Consider the following 22,487-nt stretch of genomic DNA (forward strand, 5'->3'; position numbering starts at 1 on the left):
ACCTTACGCGAAAGACATTAAAGTCATCACGAAGACAATTTCGACAATCGGGTTCGAAACGATACTGTAGAGAGAGAGAGAGAGAGAGAGAGTTCGACGAACTCTCGAAAAACTCGCAAACGAACATTTCTTTTGCAATCACAAACGACATCTCGTCAACTGCAACGAGAAGGAACTCACGATATCCTCAACCTCGAGACGAGGTTGATACCCGATTTCCCTGGACGATCGACCGACTGCGTACAATAATGTTTTACAACATCGCGGCCAGAGGCTCGGATCGCTCGGGTTAAACTGAGAGATAATTGTCCGCTATCAGCTGACCCTTGTCGTCCATCCAGTCCTCTCCCCTCCCCTTTCCATCGTCTGCCGCGCCTCCACCACTTCTCTCTCACTCCGTCGGTTTCGCATGCAACGAAGCTTGCCAAGTTAAATGCATGTTTGCCACTACAGCGGCCCGACAAAAGGCATTTTGTCGCGAGACACGAACAGGCAGAGAGAGAGAGAGAGAGGGAGAGCTAGGGAAAGACAAGTTGGTTGATAGTCAGGGACGAAACAGGTCTCTGCGCTAATCGCGACGCGTGCAACTCGCCAGATACGTGTACCAATATCGCGTTAATAAGGATCATTACGTGGCCTATAATCTCAATCGCTCAATAGCGATGAGATTACTCGAGCCGATCGAGCCGACGTTTCCGATACGAAACGAAATCGAGACGCGAGTTTCATCTCTATTTCTTCTTTTTTTTCCCCTATTCAACGAACCATCTGCTGATGGTCGACGAAAAAAAAGAAAAAAGGAAAAATTCTATTCCACGAGAAAGAATTCCATTTTTGATGATCTGACGGAGGATCGATGGATCAGCTGTCTACACGTAGCACGTAGGCTTTTTCGTTCGGCCGTTTTAATTATCGGCCGGTTCTAATGAGCGCGCGTTGTTGGGAACAGCCCCCGAGGAATTGTCGAAAAAGTTCGATTTTTCTCCAAGGTTTTGTAACGGATCACCTTCCCCCCCCTCTCTCCACCTTCCTTGTACGTGTGCGCGGGTAATTCGACGCTTTCCGTTTCAATTAATTCCACGCGCGCGTTTCCTCGTCTCTTCCTCCCCTCCCCCGCCCCCCTCGGGGCGATCTGCCGATGAGAATCACTTGGCAGGATTTGGAAGGAGTGATAAAAAGATCGGGGAAGAGAGAGAGAGAGAGTTGCCGTGCTTACAGTCGGTCATAAATTTAACGTCAACCCCGGCCGCTATCGTTTCCTCCTTTCTTCGGTTCGCGGGTCGGGACCTCGCCTCGATCGACCACCACCCCGGTAGTTTTTTTTTTTTTACGATCGAGTCCAACCGCCGGATAAAAAGCCCGATGTAAAGAGTTCCCATGGAGTAAGTATCCATCTTTTTGCACGCGCGTTAACCAGCTTGCCGGGTAATACCGATCTGTTGGCCCTTTTTTTCCCCCCCCGCCACATTGAAAAATCTGACGCTGAAAAATCTTCCGGCACGTTGTTAATGGAAACTTGGAAGGGCGATCAATCTTCGATGGAACGCAACCATCTCTCCCCCTCCCTTAGTTTCCGCTAATTGACCCGAGGTTTATCCGCACTTGAAACTCTAACGGCGAGTTCTTCCTGCTCCCTCGAGGAACAGGAGCAGGGGAGGCAGGGGGTCGACAAAGAAATCCTCCCTTTCCACAATTTCTTCTCCAATTTCTTTGTCCCTTCGAATTTCGTAGCCGCGATATCTCTATCTCGTTCGTTCATCGGAAATGTTAATAGGTTGTTGCTCTCCAATTATATCACCGTTTCCTTTTTTTTTTTTTTTGCCGGCGAAGGAGGCGCGCTTAAAGAAGCGGATAATTTAAAAGCAGGGAAGGAAAACGAGAATTACGGGGGCGAGGAAAATTACGTTGATGGAAAAATGCTTTGGGACTTCTTAAACCGGAGTTTCATATATATATATATATAGAATATTCGAAAAAAAAATTAAAATCTCTCTCTCTTACGAGACTATTAAAAAGACCTCTCGGACGGAATTATTATTTCTAACCTAAAATTCATCTTCAGTTCGCCGTTTTAATTATTCCGCGAGAGAATTTCATTCCTCCAACTTGGAAACGTCCATCGTTCGTCCAACTCGATTCGAGAGCGAGAGGGAGCGGCGAAATACGAACGGGAAGGAGATGCGATATCATTAGCGTTTCGGTGGATTTAAAAGAAAATCGTAACGACGCGCTCGAAGGGAGAGAGAAAGAGAGAGCAGCAACCCTCGATCCACTGATTAATTCCCGGCTACATCGCCGGCTAAATTGCCGTAGTCTCTCGCGGCGTCGTTTTTCGCGCTTCCTTTCTCACCCACCCCATCGCCCACCCCCACCCACGGGTCGCCGCGTCCCGAATATCGCGCGCGCGTACCTCTTTTTTCTTCCCTTCCTTTCTTTTTTCCCCTCCCCCCTTTTGCCGGATTTTGCCGGAGGATATCGACAGGAAACGACGAACAGGAAACGGAGCGAGCGAAACGAGAGAAAGGAAAGGCTGTGAAAGGGAGTCGAAAAACGGGAAGGGCGCAACGGATCGAACGGTGGGGTGGTTGGAAAATGAGCGGAGAAAGGATCGACGACGAGGCTACGTCGACGACGACGACGTCGATGATGGTGATAGCGGTGACGGTGGTGGTGGTGTGCGTGGGTGTTCGATACGATGAAAAAGCGCGAGAGTACGGCTCTTGGACTCGGTATTGGTGCGAGTGGAGGGGAGAGGGGGCGGGTGGTATTGTCTCAGTGATTATTTACGGCGAATTTTAAGCCCCTAAGTGTGGCTGCCGCAATAATTAACAAAAGGCATTATGCCATGGACAACGAACTCTCTCTCTCTCTCTCTCTCTACCCTACCCTAGCGCTACGCTATTTATATAATACAAGGTGGGACGCGAAGGTGGCTGTTCTGGGGTTCGTTCGTTGGTTCGTTCGCCAGGAGAGATAACACCTGGGACCCCGCCACTCGATTGCCCAGGGCTCATTTACTAATGAGTACGTCCCTATATAACGAAGAGCGATGCGAGAGTTAATGCGACTTCTTTTTCGTTTCTGGCCACCGCATCCACGCGCGTGTGCCGAGCGAGTTGACTAGTGGTGGTTGAATCTTCGAGAGAGAGAAATAGACGCGTCGCGGTTTCTGCATACGTGCGCGTCTCTCGCTCTCCTCTCGTCCGCGATTCGTCACGAAAGAAGAACGTAAGCCTCGGATACACTCGGCGCGGCCAACGGGTAGCCTATTCATCGGATGCCACTCGAGAGCAGAGACCCTCTTTTTTCCTTCTTCTTCTCCCTTCCTCCCCTTCTTCTGCAAGCTTCCTCCGCGCGGGACTCCCCCCAAAAGTCGGCTATTTCGACGCTTCTCTCTCTCTCGTTCGCGGCGACACGAAGTGACCGCACGCTAGAGATTCGATTTCGCGATAGATCATCGGCGATACAGGGGAAGAGAGTTGAAATGGCGAAGGCAGAAAACGGAAACGCGTCCGGTGAAAATAATCCGTTACGCAATGAGATGGATAGGAGGCGCGCATCGTTCCGTTAACACAGCCGTTTGCAAGCGGTAACGAGATTAATAATTGCACCGTCGACCCGGTAATCCGTCAAATTGATTTTAATCGCAGGAACAGCCTAGCCTCTTTCTTTTTGCGCCAATGGCAAGCAACCGGAGGAGAGAGAGAAAGAGAGAGAAAAGAAGAAACGCATTTCTTTCGTACCATTACGCAATTCGTATACCTTCCCTTCTTCGTATCCCGGGTTATAGGTCGTGAACGACAGACGGGAGATATACGGGGAGTTTAATGGTTGAAATTTAGAACGGTTTAAGTGGCGGTACGGTGGCATTTTAATCGACGGTCTGGTTAGGTCATCGCGGTCTCTCGTATCGTCGTAACACATGGACGAACGAGCGGACGCGAGCGAGTCGGACGAGAGATATAGAGAAGGCTTAACACCACGTGGGGAGCAACTTTATGGGAACCGGAGCACGCCAGGGGCGTGTGTTCGTGTGTCTGTGTGTCTGCGTGTGCGCGCCGTCCCGATACGCGTCTCACACGCCACGTTCTCTTTTCTCTTTCTCTCTCTCTCTCCCTCTCTCTGTCTCTCTCGCGTTCCGATTTTCGAAATATCGCTGCCTTTTTCGACGCCTCTTTTAACCGTCTCGAAGATAACTTATTATCTCTTTCGATCGGACCAATTCGATTATTCGAAATTCGTTATATATTCGTCGGGTCAGCATCCCTGGTTTATACGCGCGTGATACGAAAGAAAAAAGGGGAAACGAACTTTGACTCCTTGGAGGCGAGAATCCATCGGAGGCGCAATTAAGACGAATTAACGGAGGTTCCAATTAAACGAGTTTATTAATGAAAATATACCTTGTTACCTTAAGGTGTCTCTAACTCGTATCCCCTTGGAATCAGCAATCAAAACTGAACTGAATCCGGGGTACCGATCCCGAGGCTCTCTTCACTTTTGAATTCGGTCAATTACGGGCAGGGGCCGCCCCGCCGTCGCCGAGTCGCGCGGCTTATCTCGCCGCGCACTTGTATCAGTTTATCTCGTTCAACTCGACGCAAACTCCTCCAATTAGGAAGGCCGAATCCCTGTTACACGACGGAGGGGATATATCCGAACTGTTGCGCGGACGTACGAGGACTGAATCGAATCACCGACCGCTAGGCCCTCCACGGCCGACCACCGCTCGCTCCACCGAGCAGAACCGAGATGCCCCGAAACTTATCGAGCGACATCCGCGGAGACATCCGAGCGATCTTCGTCGTGACGTCTCAGGACGTGAATGCATTCGATCTTCCCCCTCCCTCCCTCCCTTCGAAAAAACATCTCGCCTCACCACGACAGACGCACCACGCGCTCGCATCCTTCCTCTCTCTCTCTTTCTTTTTTCTTTTCCTTCGAAGAGGAGGCGTATGAAAAATTTTTCGCCTCACCCCCTTCCCCTGGCCAACGGGGAATATCGAGGGAGAGAGAAAATTGATCTCTAGCGGAGATTTCGATGCCATATTTCATATTTTGAATTGTTGCGGTCGCGTTTATACGGGCGAGCCGCGAGATGGAAAAATTTCAATTCAATCGAGCCCGATTTAAATGAAATTCTTCCGATACCGATTCGTTAGTCACACGCGCGCCTCGAATCGATACCTCGCTTCGAATACCTATACTCTTCCCCCGAGTCCTCCCCTTCCTGGAATCGCAGTTTTTTTTCATAATTTTCAACGTGACTCGACTCGACACTCGGATAGCTCTCTCGATATTTCTCGACCGAGGGCCGGTTTTTCTCCAATTTTGATGCTCGTAACGGAGGAGGAGGGGGAATCGAATCGAATCGAGGATCGCATAAAAGCGGATAATTAAACCCGGATGCGTGCCACGGAGCGACTAATTACCGGCTCGAGAAACGATCGGTGACCGGGATAACGAATCCTCCCCTCCGCCCCTCGCCACGTTTTGTTCGAAACGAACAGTAAACGAAGTAAGTTATTTAGAAGGACCGGCAGCTGCTTCCGATCGCACGATCGGGAATTATTAATTTGACTCACGCGTTAGTTGGCGTTAGTCAACGTGGGCAGAAACGAACTGGAATCGAAAACCTTCGATTCCAGTCACGCGAGAAAACTATCGTGCTTATTTCTAATTTACCGCCCATCTTCTTACCTTGCCCCGCCGACCTTACCCCCCATTAATAAACTCTAGAGAACTCTATTGCTTGGCTAACGTTTAATAAGCTTTTCCCCCTTCCATTCTGCTCAACGTTCGTTCAAGAAGGAAGGAAGAAGATGTGTATATATATATATACATAGAATGTCTCTGCGAGGAGTTTAATCGGAGGGTTAAATCGGTCGGCGGAATTCCATCATCATGGGCGAAATCATGGGCCGGCTGACGGGCTTAATCGTTGGTGAGTCACGACGAGAGACGAGAGGGAGCCGGTTGCGTGGCACGCCGTTGGATCCGTCGCTGTATACGCGTAACTTCAAAGCTGAGTAAGGTCAAACGGGGTCGTGGAGCAAGAAGAGCTCGTAGCAAATTCATTAGTCACCACAGAACGGACTGTTAGTCGTTTCGCCAGCAAATTCTCTCCCTCTTTCTCTCCCTCCCTGGGAGGAGGAATACTCGTTTCCCAAACGGGTCGGACGGGGACAGTTTCCGTTCGAATCAAAAGGAAACTAGTTAGGGTTCAACCCGATCGAGCCGACGCTTCGACGCCCCGATTCTCCAAGGGGTTGTTGCGCTGCGACTCTTCCTCTATGGGTCACGGGGGTCGGTCGTGCGAATACCGCGCGCGCACGCATATTGCAATTGCGTGAAAAGAAGAGGGGGGAGAGACGGGGAGGAATGACGCGTCGTCTCGAAACGAAAGACGGGGGGAGGGGAGTGGAGATCGATGGATGCACGCGGAGAGGTTGGTCGAGATGTCGATGCGCGTAAGGACGAGAGGGAAGCGCGATCGAGAGTCAAGAGTGGCCTAGAAACCTCGTTTCCTCGTAGAGAAATACTTTCGCTAACGATCTCTAAACCGGCCGTGTCGAACGGAATTATCATTAACTCAGGGCGCGACGCAAAGAGAGGAAGAAGAGGGTTCGAATCGGATTATCAGTTTTTTTTTTCTTTTCCACGAAAAAGAGGGATGACACGGTAACAGCGGCGTGTCTAATTACCAGAGGTGAAGTTGCTTTCGTAAGCTGTGGCTCTCTCTCTCTGGAGAGAGAAGGAAAGAGAGAGAAACATCGGGGGTCAGAGAAGGATTGGAAGAAAGGGAAGAGAGGAGAAACGAGAGAGAGAGAGAGAGAGCGGTGCTGGTTGTCCCTCCGCCGTAGTGCATATGGAACTTAGAACCCCTGAATGCTTGTGCCACGCTCTCGGAGAGACAGAGAAAGAAAGAGACTCGCGCGGAAAGCTCGGCTCGGTTCGGCCTTTTGTGAAAGAGGGTCTTTTGTCGTGACGACAAAGCCCGAAGAATATCCATCCTTCAAATGTGGAACAGCTGCCATCGAATGGCCCCGGCCGCCTTTTTTAGAGTCCCGTGCACACACCGCATCATGTACACGGTGCAATGTGTGTACAGGGCTTTAAGCGAGAGAGACAGCGGACGGACGGACGGGTGTGCGGAGGGGCCATCGAGACCATCGAGAGCGAGAGGGAAGAATCGGAGGAGAGAAATGGGAGAGGAGGAGGAGGAGGGTGAAAAACAGAGGGTGAAAGAAAGAGAGAGAGGAAAGAAGGGGAGGGGGGGACAGAAAGAGCAAAGAACAGTGTTTCGAAGTGGCGAGATTCGTTGCTGGTTCGCCTTTGAACTTATACACCTATACGCCATTTTCTTGCGCACTTCACAGTTTCGTCTTCATCCTCGTCATTGAGAAAGAGAGAGAGAGAGAGAGAAAAACAACCATCTCGCACAATCGGATGAAAATGTCTACAGGGGCGCGTTAATGCGTTCCGAATGCATAACTGCGTGCGCGACGTTCCAACACAGCCGCGTCGCAAAATGGAATACGCGATAAAGCAATAACCGTGCGGTCGATTCGTCGCGAAGCTGAGAGAGAGAGATGGAGGAGCGGAGAGAAAGACCGGTTTCAGAGAGCGTGGACATTAACGTTGCAATTGCATAATTCGCGCCTCGCTTCCTTCTTCTCCACGAATCTTAGCGAGACCACCACAGGGGAGGGAAACGGATAGCATCGACCCCATCCGTTTCGATCGTCGACCGATTCGATTCGATTCGATTCCCCCCTCAAGCGTTTATCCATCGACGTTCAATCAACGTGTGAATCAATATAGCGAAAACCAAGGGAGACGAAATGAACAGTCGCGTAAATTTCTCTTCTCTCTGATCCGAGAACACGAATTACGAATCACATTATACATTTCCCCGGTCGCGCGATAAAATTTCGCTGCGGTGAATTGTTTTCAATTGGAGGGGAGTGGACAGTGTACGAAGACGAAGGAAGCTCGTCGATGCATGGAAACGGAGAACAAGGAGGGGATGCATCGCGATTCGGGATATAGCTGGCGACAAAGTTGGAGGAAAAGAGGAGAGGATATATACTTTGGAACGTCGGGTGGAAACGCCTCGGTCGGATTAGCCCTTCTGGCCGATTGTCCGCCTAATGTGCGGACTGCACTCGTGCCGCACGAGGGGGATTTCCTGTCTGCGCGCGTTCCTACGCGCGGTCCCACCTATAATAATCCTCGACTGCCTCGGCCAGGGATCGGCCGACGTTACGACCCTGCCGCACGTCCGAGAACGTGACCGTACAATTAAGCGGTCGACTCGAATGGAATTAAGTTCGAAAAGTAGGATGCGTTTAATGGGGGAGGGGCCCCCGTGATACGCTCCTTTTTCTCTCTCTCTCTCTCTCTTCTCACGACACCCTTTTTTCTCACGTCTTTACGCACGTTTCGTCTTTGTAGTTTTTGATTTATGAAACGATACGTCGCAGAATCTTTCTCGCGCCTCTTTGCTGGGTGCAATCTTTTTTTTTTCTCTTCAGGAACAGCCTTTATAGGGAACAGTTTTTTCAAAGTCGAGATGACTTTGAGAAAACTTGGAATTATCGGGAGAAATTCATATCGAAGAGTGCCGTGCTGTTTGACTGGAAACGGGTCTTGAGTTATCAAATTCTATTGCGCGAGAAAGAGCGAGAAGACAGAACGAGAAACGAGGCGCGAGAGGAAAAGTCGATGGGGATTGTTACAATTCTTACCTCGTCGTTCAATCGTTTCCCGAAGATCCACAACGGAAAACACTTTTTCGATTATCCAGCCCGGAAGTGGTAAACGATATTCTTTCCCGCCCCCCGTCATTCCGTTGCACAATCATTATTATCCCATGATTGCGCAAACACAGATTTCCGGAAATCGATGGGGATGAAGGGTGAATGGAAATCGGCGTGAATAACACGGCGAGACGCGGCAGAATATTATTCCAATCGATCTCTCGGAACGAGAGTCCCTCCCTTTCCCCGTCGCCCCTCTATCGGGTAGCAAATCGGCGTTTTCAAAGTCCATTCGCGGATTCTTTTAGAAATACGAGGTGGTGGCAACGACAACAACCGAGTGGAAAAAATTTTCTCGGTCGAACAATCGATCCATCGATCCCTACGTTCGCGTGCTAGCGACTCAATCGCGATTAATTTGGACCGAAATTATCGCCTTTCCTCTCGTTCCTTCGCGTCTCCACCAACGCGAACCGCGCGTTGTTATTAAAAAAAAAAGAGAAAGAAAAAGAGAGGAAAATAAAGAGAGGAAAGAAAAGAAAAACTTTTCTTCACGCTACACCGATCACGTGGCTAGGTCGAGTGTTTTTCCAGCGGAGCTGTGTGCCCTCCTCCCTCCCTCCCACTCCCTCCATCTCTCTCTCTCTCTCCCCCTCCCCCCAACGCGTCGCATTTATTGCCAGCGTTATATATCGCGGTTTATTATAGCGGCTTCGAAGGTGGCAGCTTTACGATAGCTTAGCCCGCAGCGGTTCTCAACGATCCGCCAATTCCATCCATCGGTCCGCGTCCACGCGCGTATTAGCCCCGCACATAAACGGCCCGCTATTATTATTATTCCATCGCGGGATAAATGCCGGTTCCTCGAGAGCCCCAGCGAGCGGATGGTGTGCGGTTTCCCTTGGAATGGTGCGCGCGCGGTCACGACACATTGTTGTTTTATAAAGCTCGATATGCTTTTTCCCAAGGCATTTTGACGAAACGGCATTCGCGACAATGCGACATCTTTGAATGGGCCTTGAATACCCACCGCGACGCGGCCGGTAATGGGCGAACTTTTTAATCGGGCAACGATGAAGAGGGGGAGGGAGGGAGAAAGAGATTTTTCAGCTTTCAATAAATCATAGGCGCACGTACGACTGTATTAAGGGTGGCGATAGTGGTGGTAGTGGTGGTGGGTGAACGAAAGAGGTAGGCGAGAGGGAACGAGGATGGCTAGACGAAATGGCCCGGAGGCAGAGCCGGTTAAAATATCGACAAATTTCCGATCGCTCCCTTTCCTCTCCTCCTTTCGCTGCCTGCCTGCGAAGAAATAATTCTCGCCTCTCTCTCTCTATATATATATATTTCTCATTTTTCAAAAGCTATCGAAGATTCAGAACGGCAGAGAGATAATTTCACAGGCGTCGGAGCCAGTTTCGATTCAACGAATCGCGTGATCGAGAGATAAAATTTCCACACCGCTATCCAATTCAGGAATTTTTCCAAAGGTGACGCGAGTTTCGCGGCGAATCGATCGACGGATCGCGGAGGAGGACCGCGAACACAGAATCAGCATGGCTAGGAAGTCGGTTCCGCGGCTGAATGTTTGGCATTCTAATGAGGAAGGCGGCGTTTACGACGCCTCGCGCCCGTTCGACAGCGCGCGTGAATCGCTGCGCTCCAATTTCCGATTGCTAAACTCGCGCGGCCCGATGATAATCCTCCCGAACCGCCCGTGGGATTTCGCTCGTGTTTCGCGGTAAATTAGCACGTTGTTCCATCTTCGTTGCATCACGTTCGAGTGCCCTGTTTGCCAGCCGGCTTCCCTATCGAGCGTTTCATCGAGTGCGTTTCAACCCCCGACCGACCAAACTCGATATTGAAACTCGTCGATCCACGGTTCAAAGTGATTCTCTTGAAATATCGTTTAACGAAGGATAATTAAGATCGAGAGAGAGAGAGAATTAACGGCGCAGCATATAGTACATTCACGGGGGCCAGTTCGTGTCCTCTTGAAGGCTCGAATTATCTCGATTTGGTCGGATGATTAACCCTGAGAGAGAGAGAGAAAGGGGAGCAGAGAAGGTAACAAGTAGAAGAGAAAGCTCGAGGAGATGCAGCGCGCTCGATTACGTCGCACGGCGATATTTCACGTCACTTCCGGTTCCACAGCCCCTTCACCTCGAGAGGTTATGAGACTTTATTCGGAGGGAGTAAAGAGGGGGAAGGAGGGGGAGACAGAGACGAAAACAAAGAGCCTTCGCTCGAGAATTAATTTCAATTGGATTACCGTGAATATTGTCAGCGCTTACGTCGAGGCGTCGCATTCCTCCTCTCGGAGGTTGCGCGTCGCTACGTGCAAAGTCACGACTCTTTCATCTTATAACGAACTGACGGCGAATGAGCAATTATCGTTAAATGCGAAGTAATGCTCTTAGAAAGCATCTCCTCCACTTTTTCCATCGACTACGGGGGAAGGGAGAGAGGGAGGGCCTTCTTCTCAATTTTCGTCCAACGATGAATTTTCTCGACTCGGATGAACCGAACGAATCACGCGCGATTCGATATATATATATATATATACATATATGCATATCCTATACCTGACCAGAACGCGTTAAGTAATTTTGATAAAAGATTTTAATTATTCGTCAACTTCCATACACGGATCGGGATGGATCTCGAGCACGTTCAATCGTATTTTCGCGGTCGAATGGCACGAACAAACGGCCAACTTTCCCGCTGCTATTTCGTCCATTAACGAACGAACCGGTGGTCGAGTTTCGTTTCACGGGAGAAGTAAAAATTTTACCGTGAAAACACGAACACGGGGGAAAAAGGATTAAAAAGGAAAGAGAGAACGGATAGCGCGACGCTCCCTTCGAAGAACAGTTTCGAATAATTCACGATTCGACCTAAATGTTCCGCGATGCGATAGATCGCCGCGAGAAGCGGAAACCGTGTGAAATCGAGATAAAGCGCGCGATGGCCGCGTCCCGATATAACATTGAATCGCGTTTCCTCCCTTATATAATAGAACGAGAAGAATAAGCGAAGGTTTCTTCTCGTTAGCCAGCCACAATGTCCGATGTCGGCCGCCTCCAAACTTCACCCTCCTCCAACTCTCGAAGGCGATGAAGATGAATGCAACTTTTTTTCCCCCCTCTCTTTCCAGGCCAAAGGGCAAAAGTGACACGTTCTCCCGATGCAGGCAGAAGGGAAGTGAGAAAGAGAGAGATAAAGGGGGGAGGGAACTGCAGAAGGCTCACCGATACAAGGCTCATTGTTGCGCCACGGTTGCCTATTGTACAAAAGTTTCGCCAAAGTTCGCCAATTTGCGTTTTCTTCTCGAATGCGACAAAGACGCGGAACGCCATCGGATAATATTTCTATCCCCCTTTTTCTTCTCCCTCCTTCGCAATATTTTCTTCGCATTCCACCCTCTTTTCCCGCGCCCTTCCTCTCTCTTTTCCACGATGACGAGAAGTATCTTTTTATTCGAATTCGTCGTCGCGCGAGAGGGAATTAAAAGGGAAGTAAATACGGTGGACGAGGATGATGACGATAATAATAATCATCGTAACGATAAAGCGACGTACGAATCGATTCAGAGAGAGAATACGAATTGATTCAGAGAGAGAATCGATTCAGAGAGAGAATACGAAACCCAAGATCATATCTTCCTCTTCCTCTTCCACTCCCTCTGCCAAATTTTTTATTATTCGGGTATCGCGAACGCGAAACGAGACGCACCATCGCCACCTTGGGAGCACGCCACTTCTATCTCTTCCGCATTTTCCATCGCCGTTCAAAGTTCATTTCGTCATCCCATAAGCTGCAAAGTCTAGGCTCGCGTCTGACCGTCGTCTTTCAGCCTGTTTCGTCGGCGAAAATGCCGCGGGCTTGAACGGCGGGCGCAACGTTGATGGAATCTGTCGCGAGAGAGCAGAGAGAGGGGAAGGAGTTATGTTTCTGAAAGACTGCACGAAGGGGGAACGAAGGAAAAATGGGGGAAAAAAAAAAAAAAGAGCAAGGAGACGACGAAAAGCGGCCCTGGATGGGAAACCAAGCGAGGTTGAGGAGAGAAGGTTGTATACGCGCGATAGAGTGCTCCTCTCGAGCCTCCGGCGATCGCCAAGTTTCCCGGAAATGCGTCCTCATGAGAGGATTTTCGACCCCTTTTAGCCCGATCAGAGAGGAGGTGTTTTAAAGAGAAAGAGAGAAAGAGACAGCGCGAAAAAAGAGATTGAAATTCCGGTTGCGCGAGCACAAATTTCACCGATAATCTCGCAAAGGAAACCTTTCTCTTCCACGAGAGAGAGAGAGAGAGAGAGGGGGAGAGAGTCGCGCGAACCGTTATTTGCTCTGCGACGCGCCGTTTTATACGATTTTCACCGAGTCGATAAACATCGCGATTCCAATCTCGCGAATAAGCAACTAGTTGACGCGCGCGGCGAGAAGAAGGCGAGAAGAAGAGGAGGAAGAAGAGGGCCGCCGATGCGCCAGCGGGAAAATGTCTAGCTACCGGCCTGGGTCCTTGCCGGCGAGACGTCTTTAAGATTCATAAAAGAGCGCCAAGTTGAAAATCGATCCCTCCCCCTCCTCCCCGACTCGAGTCAATTTCCTGCTAACCTCGTAAACTTTCCTACTGCTAGCTCTTCTCTTTTTAATCTCTGATCGATTGTAACGAATCCATCTTTTGGAGAGATTCATCGAGAGGAGGGCAGAAAAAGAGACAGAGAGAGAGAGAGGGAGGGAAAAATTGAATACGTTTCTTATTCACGAGAGGTGAGAGGGAGTGAGAGAAACAGAGAGAGAGAGAGAAGGTGTGAAATGTATAGGATCGGAATCACGATGCCCCCTGGCCAACAAGAAAAGGCCGTAAATACTCGAGATCGTTTGAATACATTCAAGACCAGACTCGATCGAATTTCCTTTTCCTGGCGCGAACTCGATGAAAAGCACAAAGGTCCTTCGTGCTCGTTAAAGTAAATTTCCACGAGACGACAGGTCTCGGGGATGGTATATCCAGGTCATCCCCCACTCCCCTGCTATTTTTTCCTTTTTTAAAAACGAGGGCGGGGAAGACGAGGGGGGGAAAGAATTTCGAAGAGAGACACACATTCCACGAGGTTTTCGTTTCCAATAACTAATTGCTCGTCTCTTTCGAATCTGGAGAAAACTCTGGAGAGAGAATTTGTACGAGACTTACGCAATTCGCAGCGTTCGATGAAGCCGTTCAAGTGTGAACTGGAGAGCGGCAGTGGCCGATTGATGAAGAGAAGCCGGTGATAATAATTGCGTTTTCCTTTTTTCTTCTGCCCCATCATGTAGAACACGTACAATTTCTGGAATTAAGCAAACGATCGTGTGTAACATCTCATTATCGAAACTTGGCATTCGCAGAAAATCAAATTAGTTTCCATATCGTATATATATATATGTGTGTATACACTTTTTTGGATAATGTACGCGCGGCCGTTGTACACTTATCTTAAAGGAAGCGACGAGGGAGAAATCTTGGGAGGAAGTTGATAGCCGGGGATGTGTCCAAAGTTGGCCTTTATAGTGTTGCATCGGGTCTCAAAGTGGAGGTGGCACGCGTAACCGCATTGTTAAACTTCGCGCTATCGCCCTTTTAACTTGGACTGCGGGAATATTGTAGCAAGTTGCAAGAATGTTCCAACAACGGACCGAAATTACACATTATTTCGTCTCTTCTGACCGGAATGTTGGCCACGGAATGTTCGACGGCTGGGGAAAGAAAAAAAAAAAACGGACGTCGATACATTTTTCGCTTGCCTCATGACTTTCCTGCGTCATTACCTACATTGGAAAATCCACCACGGCACGGATAAGAAGCCGTAGAAAAACTCGAGGCTGCGGTCGTCATCGCGGAGGCGTCGAGGCTAATTTATAACGTTGGTGTATTACGCGCGGTGTATATCACTTACACCTCCTGAACGTATTTTCCTGCGAATGAACGCGGGCGAAAATGGATCAGACTCGACGTCTTCGTCTTTTATTCGTTGATATAAAAGAAAAAAAAATAAAAAAGACGCGAGAGAGAAAGAGGGAGAGAGAGAGAGAAAAACGAAAGAACGTAATCGAAAGATCCAATTGCGTTGTCCCGTGTCTTCTCATTTGTAATTGGTTTTCCATTCCTCCGTGTATATGGCCCGTTTTAAAGTCGCTCACGAGTCGCTCGATTCCTCCGTCGCTGCGAGCCACCCTATATCTCTCTATGTACCGCATACACACGTACGTAACGCGCATCCTCGTCCGAATATCCCTCAAAGAACGCGTGTACACGTTTCTGAAACGAGGCACACATATATATATATACGCACGGTATATAGACACACACATGGACACAACAGACACGCGCCTCTCCGATCCCCCTTCCTACGAGTACATCCATCTCTGCTATCCGGACAAAGCGAAGGAAGCCGTATGTGCATTGAACATTGATTTTAAACGCAAGCCGTGCTACAAGACTGCCGTAAAAAAGGTTCGAATCCGCCAGACTTCCAACTTTCTGCCCCCTCTCCCTCTTTCCCCCATTCTAATGGAAAACTGGAAGCGCGCAGACACGATGGATTGATATGGAGAAGAATCCGAGACGTCTATCGGCTCGGCTCAGCGACAAGTAGCTTCGTAGACAATGGCGTAGTTACTTGCACACATGTACGACGCGCCAGCTTTTTCTTTCCTCTTTTTCCCCTCCTCTCTTTCTCCAGCCACAGTCGATTTCTAAAAGAGGTCGCTTCTGCGTTTACGTCCACATCTTTCTTTCTCCTTCTTTCTTCCAGCCACTTCACGTGCGCGCCTCGTTCGAGAATGTATAATAGCAATTTTTCCCGATGTAAGAAAAATTCCTAGACAGCGTATCTCATCAACGAACGGAGGATTTTTCCTTTTTTCCTTTCCTTTCGAATTGTTCTTAATGTTCCTCTCGCGGATCTTTTTACAGAGAGGAGGGAATTAGCGATTCGTCGAGAGGCATTATTAGGAGCAAAAACCAGGATGGAACTCGTTGTGCGTGAAATACATATCTGCGCGAAAATCGCGTTGCTCCTTCGGGATGCGATCGTTTAACATTATTCCGGTTCGAAAGGGAGGGAAACACGGAGGCGAAATCGAGTCGCTCCTCTCATACATAAATTCTCGAGCGGGCTTCTTATTCGAGTTCGAGTTACGAGTGGAACGAGCGGTGAAAAATATATTTGCAGGAGGAGGGAAATTTAATTGTGTATCGTGGAAGGGGATTACGGTTTTGGAACGGTTCCTTTTTGCTGCTGCGAGTATATTATTCAACGGGACGGTAGTATTTGATGGCAAAGAAACGCCCGTCTACCTTCCTCACTTATTTAAAGGGTAAAAATATATCCTGCTCGGAACATTTCTCCAGACCTACATAATTTACCCGAGTTATTTTTCGAGAGCTACCAACGTTCTCCGTGCCACGGATGGAACAAGATTCTTCTGACATATTTCGTTCAGGAACCACTACAGAATATTAGAGACGTTTGTACGAGAGGAAACGAGGCTATTTATCGTATATATATATATATCTATATATACCGAATTTTATTTCTCGTATCAACTAGCCGATCGAAATTTTCCTTTCTCTGCCCTTAGTCTGATTGGGGAGAAGAAAAAAGAAAGAAAGAAAGGAAAAGAAGAATTTTTATCGAAAACAATTACGCTCCACGTAGGCATCGACGTTTCGTTCGACTCGATGTATCGAGTGACAGGCTGCTACCTAACCTGCACCCGAGAACCTTCTTTGATTATTTAAAGGGTCAAAAGCGAAGCATCGAAGCATCTCCCCCTTCCCTCCCTCCCTTACACCGTGTCACGTGCACGTTACACGTGTGTGTATCGGCCACGATTCAAAGTTATTTCACGGGTCTGTACGACAGTCGGTAAAGCGGTTTATATATCGGCTCGTGAAATTCGGGATCGGGCAAATTCTCGCCCGTGTCCCATGAAAAATTGAGATGACAATCCTCCTCCCCGTCTTACCTCCGCTCTCCTCCTCCGTTGGATGAAATGGGGTTGTGAATCAGTAAAGAGGCTAAATTTGTCTCTACTCGATATGAATATATATATATATATATTGTTCAGGGAAACGTTATTTTTGAAAACGACGATGTGATCCGAATAATATCGCGTAAAATTTCGTTTCGCGTAAACTTTGTTTCATCAGAGGGGCGATTAGTACGTGTCCGCGCGCGGGTTGGTGCATTCACCCCATAAATTGCCGATTCGAATTCTCGATTTCTTCAAAAAAGCTCGGAGACGGAGGAGGATCTCGATAGGGCCACGCTGAAGGAGAAGGCGAAAAAGCGCGGGGGCGGGCAAATATTTTTGCCGCGCTCAACGATATTCAATTTGGCCTCGCGCGCGTGTCGTACAAACGACGACACCCCCGTGCGTCTACCTTCTTCGGTTATTTAAAGGGGTCAAAATATATAACGCAGCAGCCAGGACTCTCTTTCGCCGCCACGTGCATACGCCACTATGTGTAGATACGCCGCTCCAAAGTTATTTCGCGGGGGGTGGGGAGAGGAGGAGAGGAGAGGAGAGGGTTTCGGGCTCCCGTCGTGTTCCCTATGTGCATACAATTTCCCTATGTACGAGGATCGCGTCCTATACATATGCGTATGAGTATGTCTGCGCGTGTGTACGTGTACACTGCGCGTCTATGCGAGGGGAGAAGCACACGGACGAGAGAACGGGAGACGGAGAAATATGCGACAGTGCTCGGAGAGAGAGAGAGAGAGAGAAGCGGAGTACCATCAGTGCTATGTGGAGAGAGGGGCGTAGAAGGGGTGGACTAGTGGAGCAGGGGCGCGAAGGGGTACGAGCGTAATATCGGAACCCCAAACGGTAATCGATATCACATATATCTCGGCCGATGTATATTCAACCATCCTGCACGGTTTTCCGAAAGGAGCCCCTTAATAAAACTACTTACGAACGCCCGGAGAACGTCTCCTTCCGACCGTCTTCTTCTTTCCCCGTCCGTTCCCGTTTCTCGTCCGTTTCGTCGTTCGTATATTACGACCGGCTTAAAAAGAGAGCCAAATGGCGCCGCCGGCTTTTACGATAGGAATACCGAGCCTCTCCGTCCTTGGACGAGCTTGACGCGGGCGTTAAGCTTCGTCGGATATATTAAAACGCGTCCCGCTTCTCCTTCGAACTCGCGCACACACCACGAGTTTGTCCGTCGATCGATGGATTCGAGAAGAAAAGGGGGGGAAAAAAAAAAGAGGCGGATCAAATCGCGATTTTCTTCTCTCTCCACCGACCGATTCCAAGACAAGAATGCAATCCGACCCGTCAATTTATTATACGGGGATGATTTTTCGATTCTCTCAAAATTACGATCGGTCGCGGCCGTTGGATCGTGAATCGAATCGTGATATTTGCATCGCGTTGCGTTGTAACGTGGGGCACGGGAAGGGGGCGGTTGAAACGTTGGAGGGACGGTGGAAAGGGGGCGAGATTTTCGACGAGAACGTTAACGAGTCGAGGAAGCGGAGCGTGGAAAGAAGAAATGAATATGAAATTAATAGTATTCCGCCAAGTGCAGCCTGGCGCGCAACTCCATGCATTTATATGCGCTCGCCGGGAAAGCTTTTGCCTTTCTGTCTATCGCCTTTTCTCTCCGCCTCTTCACGCCTCCCCTCTCCCCCTCGCCATTCTTCCCATTTTTCTCGCCCCCTCGCCGCGACGCTTCTTCTCGCTATCTCTTTCCTCCCTCCCCTGCCTCCGTCGTATTTTTGAGCGACTTTTCACGCGTCTTGTCGCACGATTCCACGGTGTCGTATCAAGAGCCCCGGCAACGACAATGGACAAACGGGCGGAGAAAGGTCGGCCGAGAAGAGGGCCCCGCGTCAAGATATTGTTCTTCCTTATAGCCGTCTCGTCGTGGAAATTGCCACTCTCTCCTCCTCCCCTCCCCCTGGATATTATTGCATCGTCGTATTTGATTCGATACGCTTTTTAAATTCAACGACACTTTGACGGATTTATCGATGTTCCAGCTCGCGCTGCTTATCTCTCGTCGAAAAAGGAAAGAAAGAAAGAAAGAAAAGAAAGGAAGAAAGAAAGAAAGAATTCTTTCCCTACCCGCTCGATTTCCTTCGCGAGAACCGCACGTTCGTAAAAACGTGCCATCTTTTTCTTTTCCTCTTTCGAGTATCGACCGAATCGAAGAGAAAAAAATCGTCTTCTCTTTCCCTTTCATCGTTTCCAACGCCATTACTACCACTACTGGTTGCCTGGGCTCGCGATAGAGAAACACGCATCTCCCCTCGACGTTTGAGTGTACGGATGGAGAGAACGGGGCCCGTCGTAATTCAAAAGTGACCGACTGTCCGAAATCTCTATTAAAGCGATCTCGCAACGCCGTGACTCGCAAGACGCTGTATGGTAATTAGCCGTAGAAACTTGCCAGGCGAATTGTAGCGGGCGCCAGGGCGAACTATGCCCGCATGCCCCTTGGGTACCAAATACCAGCACCGGGGAGAGGTGGGTTAGGTGGTGGCGACATTACTAAAATGTCAGAGAATGTCACCCATCTCATAATCTATGCCCCGCGTCCTCTCCTCCCTCGCCTCTGGCCTCTCTGCAACCGCTAACCTCGAGGTTCCACCGGCAGAGCCTCGGTTTAACCCTCCCCCTCCCCCTCGCACAGCGTTACTGCCGCTGTGGTGGCCCCTCTGGAACTCGCCCCTTCCTCCCTCCCTCCCTCTTTCCTCCTGCCCGTCAGTGTGGCCTCGCCTCACCACGTTGCACCAGCCGCATTCTCGCGAGAAATTAATTTGGCCCTATTAAAATGATCACTTCTGGATTTAAGTTACGATCTCTTCTCCTCTCCTCTCCTCTCCTCTCGCTCTTTTCGCTCGCTTCGTCCTCCTCCAGCGCCGTCGCCTTCCATCGCCGCGTTCCATCAGGAGAATGGAGGGCGCCGAGCATATCCCTCTCGGCTTTCTCGGTGTCATTCATCGTGGCAGCGGCTCCGTGACGTTTCAGGAGCACGATTGCCGGCTGGCTCGAGGGTGGCTCGAGGCGGTGACGCTGTTATACGAGCGCTGCGAGCTCTCGCACCCCGCGTCCGACACGAGAGGTTTTAGCTGCCGCATAAACGGAAGAAGAGAGCCGCGCTCCTCGGTTGACGCGCGGATAAATATCGCAGGGTGTGTCAGGCCGAGCCGTGCAACCGCGAAAAATCGCCTCCGCGAAATAACAATACGACCATCGTCGTTCTCGACCGAGTTCATCGTACATCCTTCGTTGGAAATACACCAATCTTCTGAGAGATCGCTCTCGGACCGGCGGTTCATTGCGAACGATTCGGACGGAAGAGGAAGGAGAGGAAGGGGAGAGCGGTGTTAATGGATGGATAACGCGAGCCAATTTCACCCCGCCCCCCTTCCGGGCCGTGGGATGAGATTAAAAACTGTTCAACACCACGGCTGTTAATTTCTAACGCGACACGGGATTTATAAATTACCCAGGCATCGATATGTATAACCGTGTGCACAACCGTGTCCCCCGTGGGATACGGCTTGCGCAGCTGCGTACACGCGGGTGAACAAGTAATAAAATATGTCGTCCACGCTCTTGGGATGCTGAGCGTGACCACGCGTAATATTACGCGGCCAACGCACGGTTTCCACCCCCGACGGTTGACGGGGAAAAACAATTTCCTTCGCCGCTTTAGAAAATGGTGAAGCGAAACCGGAATAAACCTCTCCTCCGAATACAGATTAAATTTATACCGCTATACGAAAATACGCTTCGTTGTTATCCGCACCGCGGTTATCGTATTAATATGCTAATTACAAAGCGAGCGTTATCTCGAGAGAGGTCATCGAAATTTTGAAACTATTTATACGCGGGGGAGGGGGAAAAAAAAGAAGAATTTAACACGAATAATCTCGAAATCGATCGATCGAGTCAGATCGTCCCGATGTTTCAAGACACGCGTGTTGTCGACGAGGGTTAAGAAACCTCCCTCCCTCCCTCCCTCCTTCCCTTGCAAGTTCATTCGACGAGAAAAATGCTGGGCCGGACGAGATAATAGCACAGGTTCGAATTTCCGTTATCCGCGCGTGCGATCGTCGTATCAGCCGAGGGCGGTAATTGGTTGGGAGTGCTAGCGTGCCGCGTGGAGGCGGGGTGCTGCGATATGCTTTCTAATATTTGCACACTTTGATTGGAGTTTGCCCAGACGCCCCTCAAATTAATTACACGCTTTTTCGCGTGTCCCGCATTCAACGCCGCGAAAACGATGGATCTTCCATCATTTCCAATCGCATTCCCGCACCCCCGACACGTGTCTTTCCCCGATCCGACCCGATTCTTCGTAACCTATAAAACAGAGAAATCTTCATTTCGTCCTCCCGCAGGTATGTAACAGCCAAATAGATTCCTACGTATTCGGCGTTTCGACTAATTTCCCGCTAACGAACGAAACGTACCCAATTACTGTCGAAAAGGCCAAGAGAGAGAAAGAGAGAGAGAACGCAGATGGCGACGGAGAAGGTGGGTGGAGGAAGAAGAAAAAAGAACGCTTTTATCCGTTATTCAATAAACACGACGAACTCCTTCAAAGTATATTTTTCAATTACGAATGCCAATCGAGGCAAGACAGCGGAAGGATCTCGCTCGTCGAGAATCGGCTTTTGATCAGCGGGGAAAAGCATCGGTGATCCGATTCGAATAATTAAGTCTGCAACTGTGGATCGTTAGCGGCCCATCGAGCGAGGGTAACCCGTGGCTGGGATACAAACCGCGCCGCCCCGCGCTCATTAACATCCGATCAAACCCCGTCAAAGACTGGTATGACGTCGATTGATCGAGCCTTCTCTATTGCGGCCTTCTCGTTCCTCCGTCCGAGGAGGTGTCTGCCCTTCGAGGAAGGGGCGAGACCCAGGTCCGGCGGAACTCGGCCGCGAAAATCGAGATTGATTGAAATTTCGTCGCCTTCTCTTCCTACACGGGGTCTCGACGCTAATAATCGCTAATTACGCGGTATCGACGCCTCGCTAATTAACCGTGCTCGACCCGAGCTTTAATTAACCGTGCCTCGCGTCGCGGAAACGGAAACCTTCTCCAACGGCGAGATGGATGCCGCTCCAACGACAACCACCGTCCGTGGAAGTGCATTCCTTCAATTCTAATTTTGTAATTCGCTCGATTCGAGGGGGGAGGGAGACGAAGAGGCGAGGGAGCAAAACTCGCTTTCGAGCAAATTAAAAAAAAGGCCGCCCTCACGACGCTAGGCGCGAGATTCGTCCTTAATCGAGCGAAACCAGGCCAGCGCAATTGGAAATACGTGTTAACGAGACGATTCCATTAGCGCGAGTTGCGTTAAAATATACTAGCAGAGTAATAAGTCAATATTAATTAATAAACGGGGATGGCGATCCTCGCGGGACCCCCCCAGATACGGTTGGATATTAATCGCGTTTCCTGGTTTCGTTTCGACAACGGACGAAGCAATAAACGAAAGTGGAATAAACGAACGGAATATTTTCACGGAGGGAAGCGACGAATTTTTGTCATCATCTTGCATGGAAAAAGATATATATATCCCTTGCTTCGAAAAATGTTAGTCGATGTGTATCTGGGATGCGAGTAAACAGCGATAGTAAGGAAAATCCAGAGGAGAGAGAGAGAGAGAGGTTCATTCGGTTAGAAATTCCGACATTTTTCTCCTTAAAT

The 22,487-nt window shown here is 49.5% G+C and overlaps 1 long non-coding RNA gene across 2 annotated transcripts in view; it reads right to left on the bottom strand.

Annotated features, from left to right (window-relative positions):
- Positions 1 to 737, bottom strand: part of LOC107998819 (uncharacterized) — a 20,188-nt gene extending 19,451 nt beyond the window's left edge. Inside the window, exon 1 of one of the 2 annotated variants that reach the window (XR_009832349.1) lies at positions 181 to 737. This is a non-coding gene — a long non-coding RNA (uncharacterized LOC107998819). Of the gene's footprint in view, positions 1 to 2 lie in introns of both variants that reach the window. The other variant, XR_009832348.1, reaches the window with a different exon arrangement.
- Positions 738 to 22,487: the final 21,750 nt, after the last annotated feature.

Source organism: Apis cerana, linkage group LG13 (genome assembly GCF_029169275.1).
Source record: "Apis cerana isolate GH-2021 linkage group LG13, AcerK_1.0, whole genome shotgun sequence".
Classification (NCBI taxonomy): Eukaryota; Metazoa; Arthropoda; class Insecta; order Hymenoptera; family Apidae; genus Apis; species Apis cerana.